Source organism: Phyllostomus hastatus, unplaced genomic scaffold (assembly GCF_019186645.2).
Source record: "Phyllostomus hastatus isolate PE091 unplaced genomic scaffold, TTU_PhHast_1.1 phas_contig_90, whole genome shotgun sequence".
In the NCBI taxonomy this organism is placed as follows: Eukaryota; Metazoa; Chordata; class Mammalia; order Chiroptera; family Phyllostomidae; genus Phyllostomus; species Phyllostomus hastatus.
The window spans coordinates 11,173,967-11,182,899 of NW_025333984.1; the positions used below are offsets into that span (position 1 = coordinate 11,173,967).

Genomic DNA, 8,933 nt, shown 5'->3' on the forward strand with positions numbered 1-8,933 from the left:
GGTGGAGTGAGAGACCTTGGGACCCTAAGCCACTGAGGAGATGAAGCTTATCTCCTTGGCAGGAGCACCGCCTCTGCCCACTTTTCTTCACCTTGCTTTGGCCCCCAGTGCATGATTAGTTAGCCAATGACAGGTAAGATTCCTCAAGGGAGGGATGACCTAAGACAGGCATGATCACAAGGAGGCCCTCAGAGGACTTGGGGAGCTATAGAAAAAGGGGGTGATGGACCCTTGCCTCTTGGCTTTGACATAGCCTGAGTCCTCATTCTGTCTGCAAAAAGTGTCCTAATCTCTTGGCTGCCTTACTTCCCCTGCTCAACCTAAGCCTGAAACAATGCCAGAGGTGGGTGAAGCCCTATGCTGGAAAGGGTGAGTTTCCCAGGGTAACCAGGCCTAAGGAAGAATGCATAAAACCCTGTGAAACCTACTTTTCTAATACCCTCAATTTAAATGATAAGAGTCCAAGCCTGAAATGAGTTTGTTTCCCCAAAGTTTCATGGCCCTTTAACTATCCAACCCTGACTCAGAATAAGCCCTCAGAGTTGAATGTTATCTATTATTTAATCATTTCTGCCTGACAATGATTGATGAGCTTTATTCCTGTGCCAATTGAACCCAATAAAAGCTGTCAAGGTAGGGGTCAAGGTGCTCTCTCCTTGAGAGAGTGTCCATGCTGACCCTTTTCCTCCACAGGACTCAGTACTCCATGTGAATTTCTCATGCCCCATCCACAATGTGGCAGACCCCATGAGCTGGGGTTCACATCAACACCCAACTGGGACACCTAGCCAATTTTCTGAAGAACAGAGTGAACAGCCAACAGAATTCCAGCTTATATGAAGTTTAGAAGCCAAAGATTGCAGAGGACATTTAAAAATGAAGGGTAAGGAAATTTTGCAGTCCTACGGGAAGGTATCTGGGCCTTGTGCCAGGGATCATATCTACTGCAGGAGCTTTGGAGGAGATCCAGGTCAGCAATAGTAACTTCTCAGCACCCTTACCTCCCAGATCAGGGAAGCTAGTCCCACACCAGGAGAGATCTAGATGCTTGAAGTAACTGGGGGGATAAAGACGCAGAGGGAGACACACATGCAGGTGGTTTTCTCTGGCTGGGACTGTGGTCACTGCCTGGGACAGTACCAGAGAAATTGGGGAGCCAGGTGATACCTGGAGATGGGAGAACAGTTGGGCCAACAGACTGTGACCCAGGTAGTCTTAGGACTGGTTAGAGAGATGGGCTATGTAAAAAGATGGGCACTTATTAGGAGTGCCTGCTCACAACTAATGGAAATTTGTTCACAAAAAGGCTCTCTGCCACTGTGCAAGGACCTCTTGCATGCGGTGGCTGGGCCAGCAAAGAGGGAGGAAGAAGAGCATGACTTGTTCTAAATCAAGGCATCTCATGGACTGATCAAAAGTGGGCAGCAGGGGCTCAGAGGGGTATCAGTTCCCAGAAAGACTTAATTTAATAGGGGAACTAAACTTTCCTGAAGGGACTTTGTCCATGCTTAGAACCCAGGCCAGCAAAGAAGGAGGAGGAGGGGCATGAGTTGCTCCCACTCCTTGTACCTCATGGACTAATGAAAGAATTGCAAAACAAGGTGGACTAAAGGCGCCGGCCTGCCACATATGGACAGTGTGGGCCTTGTAACATTCTGAGAGCTTGGGCTGCAAGCTGGGCAACTGAGATTATTGTAGACCAAACTGAGCCCCCATCCTAGCAAAACCACAGAAAAGCAAACAAATGGAGCCAGCCCATCCCTCCTCTGCCTGTAGCAACCAGAGAGACTAGCAGTATCCACTTGGCAGGTTTAAAGTCAAAAGGAGGATTACTTTTTCCAAGTGTGAGACAATCAGGCCTCGAGTTTTGAAAGGACCAAAGACAGATCTGGAGCAAGAGATCAGAAAGCTAATGCTAACAACTGAGAAAAAATTTACTTTGCTACTATACAGAACTTGCATTTTATTTTTAATTTTTACTATTATTATTTTCTGTTATTTTATTATTTATTTATTTCTACTTCTCTTCCTTCCATTTAGTTTTCTTTGTTTTGTTTGTTTGATTTCATTGTTTGACTGGTTTTCTCTTTGCTCCCTTTCATACCGTATTTTACTTTTTTTTTCCCTTCACTCATATTCTGAAACACACTATTCTTGGTCTTTTAGTTTTTATTCATTTTATTCAGATCATATATTTCTTGTCATATTATTGTTGTCCCAAATCTCATACAGCACACTTCCCTGGTCTTGGTTTATTTCACTGTCTTCCTAATCTTTATTACTGTTGTGGTTAACTTTATTCTCTTGCACACTATGCAAAGTTTCTATCTCATACTCTCACTATATCTCATCATCTAGCCTCGTATAAGTGTCTTGCTTTCTGGACCTACCTCACATTCTTCTTTCCCTCTAATAAGAGTCTTATCTCTTTTGCACATGTATAAAAAGTGGCTAGTTGGGTGAAATATCATGGTTATTGCTGTACTTCTCCAAAGGATCTCCTATCTGTACTCTACTTGTTGGTACCTTAAATACCATAGAATACTCTCTGGCTGACTTAATCTATTTGCCTTTCTCCTGCCACTGACCACATACAAGATTAGGTGGGAGCTGTGAATACCAATATACCTGCTGAAGGAGAGAACCAGCCAACCAACCAACCAAGGAGCCACCAATAGGTAAAGCTCAACTATAACAAGAAAACCCACACAAACAGAAGAAATGGCAATCCTAAAGCATCCAGACAAGGAGATCAAAGAGGCCACACCACTGAGTCCCACAGAACTCCTATTATAGAAATTCACCCTACAAAGACAGCTAGTGAAAAAAAGCATCAAGAATCACAGAAACAAACAAAGAGTCACATAAAGTGAGGAGACAAAGAAAGAATCTGCAATGAAAAGAAATTCAATACTCCCACTAAAAGAGCTAAATAAAATGGAGCCAAGCAAACTATCAGATATAAAATTCAAAAGGATGGTTATAAGGATGGCAAGGAACTCAGAGGCAACTACAAAGAACTGAGTGAGAACTACAACAGTATGAAAAAAGAAACAGACACTATAAAGAAGACCCAGGAAAAAATGAAGAACACAATTTCTGAAATAAAAAAAAAAAACACTAGAAGGAATTACAAGCAGGCTGAATGAAGCAGAGGACCAAATTAGTAAGGTGGAAGACAAGGTGAAAGAAATACTGAAGTAAAGCATCTGCATTAAAAAAGACTTATAAAAAAGAAGAAGAAGACAATAGCTCAAGGGAACCGTAAGGCAAAATGAAACACAATGACATTCGAATCACAGGAATATCAGACAGCGAAGAAAAGGAACAAAGGATAGAAACCCTATTGAAAAAATAATGATAGAAAACTTTCTGAATCTGGAGAGAAGAAAAATTATGCAAGTTCAGGAAGCACAGATAGTCCCAATCAAGAGGAACCCAAAGAGGCCTACTGCAAGAGACATCATAATTAAAATGTCAAGTTTAAAAGACAAAGAGAAAATCTTAAGCAGCAAGGGAGAAATAAGAAGTAACATACAAGGGAGCCCTGATAAGACTAGCAGCTGATTTCTCAACAGAAACACTACAAGCCAGAAGGGAATGGCAAGAAATATTCCAAGGAATGAAAAGCAAAGGCCTGCAACCAAGACTACTCATCCCAGCAAGGTGCTTAGTTGAAATGGAAGGTGAAATAAGGAGTTTCCCAGACAAAATAAAACTGAAAGAATACACCTCCACCAAACCAACCCTGCAAGATATGCTAAAGGGACTACTATAAGAAGAGGAAGAAGAGTAAGACACAGAGGAACAAGGGGGTAAATGAATAAATACCTATCAATAATAACCTTAAATGTTAATGGATTAAATGCCCCAATCAAAAGACATAGGCTAGCTGAATGTATAACAAAACAGGACCCATACATATGCTGCCTGCACAACACACATCAGAACAAAAGACTCACAGACGCTGAAAGTGAAGGGATGGAAAAATATGTTCCAAGCAAAAGGACACACACACACACACACACACACACACACACACACACACACACACAGAGCTGGTGTAGCAATACTTATATCAGACAAAGTGGACTTCAAAACAAAAGCCATAAAAAGAGACACTGAAGAGCATTTCATAATACTCAAGGGAAGAATCCTTCAAGAAGACCTAAACATAGTAAATATATATGCACCCAGCATAGGAGCACACAAATATATAAGGAAAATCTTGGAGGGCTTCAAGAAAGATATAGACAGTAACACACTTAAAATAGGGGTGTTTAATGCCCCACTGTCAACAATAGACAGACCTTCCAAACAAAATATCAACAAGGATATTGCAGCATTAAACAATGCCCAAGATCAAATAGACTTAACTGATTTATATATATAACTTTCATCCCAAGGAAGCAAAATACACATTCTTTTCAAATGCAGATGGGATAATTTCAAAGATAGATCACATGATAGGACACAAAACAAGCCTCAACAAATTAAAAAAAAGTTGAAATCATATCAAGCATTTTCTTGGACCACATGGGCATGAAACCAGAAACCAATCACAAAGAAAAAACTCAAAAACACTCAAATTCATGGGTTGATGAGCATGCTATTAACCAATGAATGTGTTAATAATCAGATCTAAGAAGAAATAAAAAAGTTTCTGGAAAAAAATGAAAATGAACACACAACAATCCAAAACATATGGGACACAACAAAGGTAGTCCTGAGAGGCAAGTTCATAGTGATACAGTCCTCCCTAAAAACGATAGAAAAATTTGAAATGAACAACCTAACCCTACATTTACAAGAACTGGAGGAACAATAACAAAGCCCAGAGGAAACAGAATGAAGGAAATATTCAAGATCAGAGTGGAATTAAATTTTATAGACACTAGAAGAGCAATTCAAATAATCAATAAGTCTAAGAGGTGGTTCTTCAAAAAGATAAACAAAATTGAGAAGTCTTTAACCAGACTAATCAAGAAAAAAAGGGAGAGGACCCATAGAAATAAAATCCAAAATGAAGAAGGAGAAATTACAACTGATACCACAGAAATACAAAAGATTGTAAGAAATTACTATGAACAACTATATCCCCAGATATTTCAAAACCAGAATGTTTTGGACAAGTTTCTAGAACCACATATTGTTCCAAAATTGAAAGAAGAAGAAGCAGAAAGCCTGAACAGACTGATAACAGCTGACAAAATTGAAGCAGCAATCCCCAAACTGCCATCACACAAAAGCTCTGTACTGGACAGTTTCACAGGAGAAATTTACAAAGCATTTAAGGAAGACCTAACCTCTATACTTCTTGGTTTATTCCAAAAAATCCAAGAAGAAGGAAGACTCCCTAACTCTTTTTATGAGGCCAGCATCATCCTAATCCCCAAAACAGAAAAAGACAGTAAACTTCAGGCTAATATCGCTGATGAACATAGATGCTAAAATCCTCAACAAAGTACTGGTAAAATACATCCAGCAATCTATCAAAAAGATCATACACATGATCAAATGAGATTCATCCCAGAGACGCAAGGATGATATAATATTTGCAAATCAATAAATGTAATGCATCACATAAACAAAAGGAAAGACAAAAGTCACATGATCATATCTATAGAAGTAGGAAAAACATTTCATAAGGTATATCACCCATTTATGATAAAGTACTCAGCAAAGGGGGAGTAGAGGGAGCATACCTCAACATAATAAAGGCCATGTATGAAAAACCTACAGCTAACATCATACTCAATGGGCAAAAATTAAAGCTTCCTCACTATGATCAGAACAAGATAAGGATGTCTGCTTTCACCACTTCTATTCAACATAATATTGGAAGTCTTAGGCACAGAGATGAGACAAGAAAAAGAAAAAAACTACATCCAAATTGAAAAGGGGGAAGCAAAGCTGTCACTGCTTGCAGATGATCTGATAGCATATATAGAAAACCCTATGGGGTCCACCAAAATACTGCTTGACCTAATATGTGAATTTAGCATAAAAGCAGAATTCAAAGTCAGTATTCAGAAATAAAAGGCATTTTTATATACCAGCAATGAAATATCAGAATCAGAAATCTGGAAAAACAATCCCATTTGCTATGGCAACAACAAAAATATAGTACCTAGGAATAAATCTTACGAAGGAGGTAAAAGACCTGTACTCAGAAAACTACACAACCATGAAGAAAGAGATTAAGGAAGACACAAATAAATGGAAACATATACTGTGTTCATGGATTGGGAAAATAGACATCATTGGAATGTCCATATCACCCAAAGCAATTTATAGATTTAATGGAATGCCTATTAAAATACCATTGACATATTTCACAGATATAGATAAAACATTTCAAAAGTTTATATGGAACCATAAACAGCTCTGAATACCCACAGAAATTTTGATAAGGAAGAACAAAATAGAAGGGATCACAATACCAGAGATCAAACCATATTATAAGACCACTGTAATTAAAGCAATGTGGTGCTGGAATTAGAACAGACAAATAGTCCAATGGAACAGAATAGAGAGCCCAGAAATAAACCCAAGTCTCTATGGTCAATTAATATTTGACAAAAGGGGCAGAAGCATAAAATGGAGTAAAAATAGCCTCTTCAACAAATGGTGTTGTGAGATCTGGACAGCTATATGCAAAAATTAAAACAAAAAATGAAACTCAGCCACTAACTTAGACCATACACAAAAATAAATTCATGGTTGATGAAAGACTTAAGTATAAATAATGATACCATAAAATTCCTAGAGGAGCTCTGGCTGGTGTAGCTCAGTGAGTTGAGCTTGTCCCCATGAACCAAAAGGTCGTCAGTTTGGTTCCCAGTTAGGGCACATGCTTGGGTTGTGGGCCAGGTCCCCAGTAGGGAGCACGTGAGAGGCACCACACATTGATGTTTCTCTCCCTCTCTTTCTCCCTCCATTCTTCCTCTCTAGAAATAAATAAATAAAGTCTTTATTTAAAAAAAGAACAAGACAAGGGTGACCACTCTCACCACTTCTATTCAACATAGTATTTGAAGATCTAGTCTTATCAATTATGAAAAAAAATTAAGGAATCCAAATTGGAAAAGAAGTCAATTGTCTTTCTTGACTGATGACATAATGTTGTACACAGAAAATCCTAATTACTCCACCGGAAACAACAAAAACAACAACAACCTGTTAGACCTATAAATGAATTCAGTAAAGTTTCAGGATACAATTCAACATACATAAATAAGCTGTGTTTTTATACACTATGAATAGTTTATCTAAAAAGAAATGAACAATACTATTTACAATAGCATCAAAAATAATAAAATACTTAGCAGTAAATTTAACCAAGGATGTTAACAATCTATACACCAAAAACTGAGAGAAGACACTCAGTCAAGACACTAAGAGAAGAAATTGTAAAAGACACAATAAATGAAAATATATCTAGTGTTCACAGATTGTGAGTTGATGTTGCTAAAATGTCCTTACTAAGCCATCTGCAGATTTCATGCAAACTCTATTAAAATTCCAGTGGAATTTTTTTTAGAAACCACTCAGACTATGTTCTCTCCCTCTTACTCTTCCAGAGGAAGAGAAGAACAGTCATCAACGGCTATTGGCAGTTGCAGAAGTAACACCAAAAGATGGTTTCATGCTCTGGAGAGAACACTGCACCTCCTCCTCATGGTTTCAGGTGCTCTACACATACAAAGAAACTTCTCTAGTAACGAACTATCCAGCAATTCCACCGCTGGGACTATATCCTAATAATCCTAAAACACCAATCCAAAAGAACCTATGCACCCCAATGTTCATAGCAGCGCAATTTACAATAGCTAGGTGCTGGAAGCAACCTAGATGTCCACCAGTAAATGAATGGATCAAAAAACTATGGTACATTTACACAATGGAATTCTAAGAAGCAGAAAGAAAGAAGGAGCTCCTGCCCTTTGCAACAGCATGGATGGAGGTGGAAAGCATTATGCTAAGTGAAATAAGCCAGGCAGTGAAAGACAAATACCATATGATCTCACCTTTAACAGGAACCTAAACAACAAACAAAGAAACAAGCAAAATATAAACAAAGACACTGAAATAGGGGACAGGCTGACAGTGGCCAGAGGGAAGAGAAGAGAGAATTTCAGGGGAGAATGGGAAGGGTTTACAGGAACAAATTTAAAGGACACATAGACAAAAACTAGGGGAAGGGTGGTAATGGGATGAAAGTGGGGAGGGATGGGTGGGCGGGCTGGAATGGGAGTAAAAGGGAGAAAACTATACTTGAACAATGATTAAAATTAAAAAAAGAGAAATGATCCCTGAAAATATAGTCTTTCCAATGGAATTTTTTACAGAAATAGGAAAAAAATGCTGCATTTTTATGGAACTAAAAAAAGAGTTCAAATAGCCAAAGAAATAATCAGAAGATCAATCTCAGAGGCATCACAATTATTTATTTCAAAGCTATAGTAATCAAAACAGTAAGGTACTGGTATTAAAAAGTCACATACATAAAACAGTATCAAGAGCCCAGAAATAACCCACACATATATTGTTAAGTAATATTTGATGATAGAGCCAAGAATACTCACCAGAAGATGGCAGTCACTTCAATAAATGATGATGGGAAAACTGGATATCTACATGCAAAAGAATGACAATGGGCACTTACCCTATGCCACTTACAAAAAGTAAGTGATTAAAGACTTAAAAATAAGACCTGAAACCATAAAACTCCTATAAAAAAACAGAGAAAAATTTCCTTGACTTCGGCCTTGGCCATGGTTTTCTGGATAACAAACCAAAACCAAAAGCAACAATTATATAAATCAACAAGTGAGACTACATCAAATTAATGGTTTCTGCACTGTAAAAGAAACAATCAACAAAATGAAAAGACAACCTGTGAAATGGAATAATAAGTGTAAACTATATAT

The 8,933-nt window shown here is 38.1% G+C and overlaps 1 non-coding gene across 1 annotated transcript; it reads right to left on the reverse strand.

Annotated features, from left to right (window-relative positions):
• Positions 1–7,545: 7,545 nt before the first annotated feature.
• LOC123827841 lies at positions 7,546–7,763 on the reverse strand. Its single transcript, XR_006787344.1, has one exon. It is a non-coding gene; the product is annotated as a small nucleolar RNA U3 (small nucleolar RNA).
• Between the last annotated feature and the right edge of the window lie 1,170 nt (positions 7,764–8,933).